At 34.7% G+C, this 4,936-nt stretch overlaps 1 pseudogene across 1 annotated transcript; it reads left to right on the top strand.

The window, feature by feature from the left end:
* The first annotated feature begins 292 nt into the window (after positions 1-292).
* Positions 293-4,459, top strand: LOC143602434 (nuclear envelope-associated protein 2-like; annotated as a pseudogene). The gene is made up of 5 exons (XR_013147840.1): positions 293-595; positions 686-789; positions 2,513-2,973; positions 3,052-3,153; positions 4,069-4,459. The product of XR_013147840.1 is annotated as a nuclear envelope-associated protein 2-like (transcript).
* Positions 4,460-4,936: the final 477 nt, after the last annotated feature.

The raw sequence follows: 4,936 nt of genomic DNA, 5'->3' as shown, positions 1-4,936 counted from the left end.
TTAATTTTCATCTGCAGCAATGGTAACCAGTTTCAACTTTTAACCTACCATTGATATCTATCTGAACATTAATTTCTAGGTATTAATTGTAGTCACACATAAGATGTGTTTTCATTCAACAAGTAACAAGTTTCATGAGCCTTCTTTTATATAAATTAATTATTATTTATTTAAGATGCCAAATGTGCGGTTGTGATGTGTTTTCTTCATGATCTATTATTTTGTTAAATTGACAGCTTCATTGGCATATATATTTATTATTTATTATTAATTGTTTATCTCTACCTATATAGATTCAAACCTTCATTTTTATATTTCTTTGACTTTCATTCCAAATAAAGCAGTCACAGGTGGAGCTGAACAAAACAAGGTTGCTTCATGGGCTTAAGTCTTGATGCCTACTGTTTCAATTACAATTTTTGAATAAACATGTCTGCAACAAAGGAGACTGATCCATTGTTAAGAGATCTGAGTGAGAAAAAACTAAACTTTAGGCGCAATGTTGTGTCGCTTGCAGCCGAGCTTAAAGATGTTAGGGCCCGGTTATCGTCTCAAGAACAGTCGTTTGCGAAAGAATCGTTAACTAGACAGGCATGTGTTACTTTATGGTTCTTGATTTGAAAAATTAAGTTGATTTGAGTGTTTTTTATTTTGATCTGATTTGTTTTGTTTTTGATGCAGGAAGCGGAAGCTCGGGCTCGAAACATGGAAGAAGAGATTTCAAGATTGCAGAAGAGCTTAGATGACAAGAATCTGCAGCTTCAAGCGTCTTCATCAGAGGCTGCAAAGGTTTGACTTTTTGCTTAACTCACACCTACAAAATCACACAGTAAATAGTGGATATTTGGTCTTGATTTGATCTTGTTGGTACAAGGTTTAAAACAAATTTATGATATCTAGGGTTACATTTGGTTTGTTTGTGTTTGGCTTTTTGGGTGATTTGATTTTGATAAAGGGGTATTTTTAATTTTTTTGTGTTGTAGTATACCAGTATATTATTGATTCACTTTATGGCTTGTTTTATGAGTGGTTCAAAAAGTTTTGTCTTTTGCAAATGTTTAATAACCTGGAAATTACCCATTTTGGCCTTACTTATTATTCCATTCCTTGTGGGGTTTTCTAGATAAGATCAATAATAATAATATAGATATGGCTTTTTGAGGATTAGTGATGGTTGATCAATTTCAATTATGGTTGCTAAATGGGTCATGTTCCTGGGTTGTTGGCCGACACATGAACCCAATCACGACCCGACCTGAAAATCGGGTTCACGGGTTGCCGATATTTACTACATGGGTTGAACTCGAATATACCCAACAATACACGGATATTTGTTGATTGACACAAACATTACCCATTCAACCTGAACTTTTTATTTCTAGTTTGCATTTCAACACTCCAAAAATACAAATTTGTAACATATAAACAGTTATTATTAAATTACAAAAGTTTTGGTTTTCTTGAAACTAATAAAATTTTGGAATATACTATACCCTTTATCCCTTTTAAGTTGTAACATTAAAAAACATTTAAAAAGTAAAAAAATTAACAAGGTTAAATGAGTCAACACCCAACCTGCTAAGCTAAATGTGTTCGTGGTGTTGACCCCGAACTCGTTTAGATTAAAGTCAAACCCATGAATTACGTGTTAGGTTCGTATTATGTCATAAATTCACATTTTTTCATCGTTCAGTGTTTCTTTAATTTTAGTTGTAGTTTATTATAGGGATATTGGTGTTCCCCATCCCTCAGTTTCTATCTTTTCGGTTAATTGCAAATGTCGGTCATTTGAAGGTATAAGTATGGTCACAATAATATACATGGACCCAGAAATATTGCTAAATCTATGATGCCTGGATCCATGTATATTCACACTTATTGATCATGGTTCCACATTCTGTATTAAATGATCTAACCTAACTTGTCTCTATCTAGCTTCTTAGTTTAACTTGTGGTATCAATCACTTGCTAGATTTTAGTATGCAAATTACCAAATGTTGGGTTTTTGTTTATTACATATCAGAGGGTATTTGTATTTGAATTTGCATGTTGTAAATGATTTATCTGATTCGTTCTACTTGAATCAGAATAATATTTTATCATTTTGATATACATATTTTTCTTCTGATTATTTGAGGTCAAATAGTCACTTTTATAACAGTATTAATCTAAGGGTAAAATAAAAGGATAAGTTCACACCTTGTATATTGTATAATATCATCTTTACCCTACCAAACTATAATATGATAAATTGTATTATTGAAATATATGTAATTTTAAGTATTTTGAACAAGTATGTTTAACATTAACTTATATTAGATAATATGATAGCTTTCTGTATGAATGTTGATTTTGGCTTTAATTTTCAAATAATTAGACTTTGCCAAACACTCAAAAAATCTGATTGTTACAACTTCAAACAGTCTAAGCACATCCAAACACTATTATTACTACCCGTTTTACTACAATATAATTTACTGAATGTCACATAATTACTTTCAAAACATTGCAGTATCTACGTGATTTGGATGCTCTAACATCAGAGCTTTCATCAACAAAAGCAACAGCGGAAGCGAGTGCAGCTTCAGCTCAATCTGCACAGCTTCAATGCAAGGCTCTTTTAAATGAACTTGATGAAAAGAAACAGTCATTAAAAGAGCACGAAGCGCGTGTTAATAAGCTAGCAGAGCAGTTAGATCTTTTGCAGAAGGATCTTCAATCGCGTGAATCTTCACAAAAACAACTTAAAGATGATGTCATGCGCATCGAGCATGACATCATGCAAGCCCTAGCCAAATCTGGCGCCAATAATAACTCTGAATTGAGGAGGATTCTTGATGAGGTTTCACCTAGAAACCTTGAAAGATGAATAAACTGTTATCTGATAAAGATGAAGAAATAGCTAAGCTTAGAGAAGAAATAAGGGTTACATCTGCGCACTGGAAGCTTAAAACTAAGGATTTGGAGTCACAAGTATGTATTCTTTATTAATTTCCTTGAAATATTTATATAGTTGTGAGTAATAAGTTGAAATGTTCATTCGTTCTACAGTTGGAGAAACATCGTAGAGCTGATCAAGATTTGAAGAAACGGGTTCTGAAACTTGAGTTTTGTCTTCATGAAGCTCGGGCTCAAACCCGAAAACTCCAAAGGGTAAATATTGCTACCTAAATTATATACGCATCTCGTGGTTGATTCTCTATGCTAGTCATAAGTTAGTTAGGGGCACCAATTCTTGACTCGACCCGACACACAAGGAAATAATCCGGTTTTCAGTTGGTTTTGACAGAATTTCTGCGCGGTTTGAACCAGTAAGCATGGGTTTTTCGAAAAGATAAACAGAACCGCAGGGTCCGGACCTGCCAAATCAGTCAAAACGGTTTGCTTATTGGTATTTTCAGCACATAATTGCACCATTAGATATTTGAAAGTTCATAAATGGTAGGTTTAGAGAAAGATCAATCATTTTACCTTTTGAGCATTAAAGGGTTTAAAATAGGTGACAAGAAAAAATTATAGCATGAAATCGCTATATATATGTATTATGTGTAAAATAAACTTATACGTTTTACATTAGATTGATTCATTTATGTGAAAATATTGTTTTATTTTATAATTATTTAGATTTAAAAAGGATATTTTGCCGCTCGGTTTTGGTGGTCAGTTCCATTGTTCCAAACACCATAAACTGAATCGCAAACCTGGTTAATCAATTTGTAAACAGCAAACCAAACCGGTCCAGCCGATTTGGCTTGGTTTAGTGGTTTCAACGGATTTTGAACGCCCCTAGGGCCTAGTTGTCATATCTAGTCCTTTTAATAAATAAGTCGTGTTGATAAGTTTGATTAGATTGCGTGTTTTCCCTGCTGTTATGTTTAATTAAACAAGTTGACTCGTCAAGCACTAGTTAAACATGTTGACCAGTCACCATTTAATACGACCCGTTTCGATGAATTGGGGTACTGACCAAAACCAAGTTTCTTGATTTCGTTGAGAAAAATAAATATACTGGTCGTGTTCAGGATTAACCGGCAACCTGACAGGATGATTATACTTGTGTTGGTGCAGATGGGAGAGAGGCGAGATAAAGCTATGAAGGAACTGAGAGATGAACTAGCATCAGCAAAGAATGGTGGTGTTAATGGTGATAACAATAATAATAACTTCTGGGAAAGTTCAGGATTTAAGATCGCTGTATCAATGTCGATGTTGGTTCTGGTGCTGTTTTCGAAGCGCTAGCCGAGTAGTAATTTGTCGAATTATAATGGAATGGAATAGGCCGTAGATAGAGACAGACCGTATCTAGTGTTTAATATTATGTCAGGAAGAAAGGAAGGAGATGCTTTTGTTTATAAAATACCCGCCCGAGAAAGTTTTGAATTCGAAATTCAAATATTATGTATGTGCTTATTTTAATATTCCCGACATGATGTATTTGAAAAACGTTTTTTTAGGTTCATAGATGTTGATGTGGTCTTTTTGGGAAAATGTGTGTTAAGATTTTGGTCTATATGTATGGGCGAGAGACTCGAGTGTGTGAAACATCACGTGTAAATTAATAGTTTTATAAAAAGTAAATGACCAAGTGGCAGTATTCTCAACCAGACTAGTAGTTGCTGAGGGGCCTTAAAGTTCATGTTAAAGTGCTAGGTCACTACTGGTTAGACGTGTACAAAAAAAACCGGTTCCGGAACCTAACCGGTGGAACCGAACCGGAACCGGTTCCAATTCCAACCCGGTTGGAACAATACCCGGTTTGGGTATTTTTGTACCCGAAAATCGGGACCGGTTCTACTATATATATTTCAGTACCGGTTCCAACCCGGTTCCTACCCGGTTCTTATTTGGAACCGGTTCGGGTCGTACCCGGAAAAAACCGGTTCCACCGGGTTTTTTTCAAAGGTCAAACAAAAAGTCAAACTAGCCGTTGGAACCG

This window comes from Bidens hawaiensis, unplaced genomic scaffold (genome assembly GCF_021521415.1).
Source record: "Bidens hawaiensis isolate Kalapana, Puna unplaced genomic scaffold, B.hawaiensis_p1.1 tig00058910_1, whole genome shotgun sequence".
Classification (NCBI taxonomy): Eukaryota; Viridiplantae; Streptophyta; class Magnoliopsida; order Asterales; family Asteraceae; genus Bidens; species Bidens hawaiensis.
Note: the sequence above shows the minus strand (reverse complement) of the source record. Positions and strands in the feature narration are given on the sequence as shown.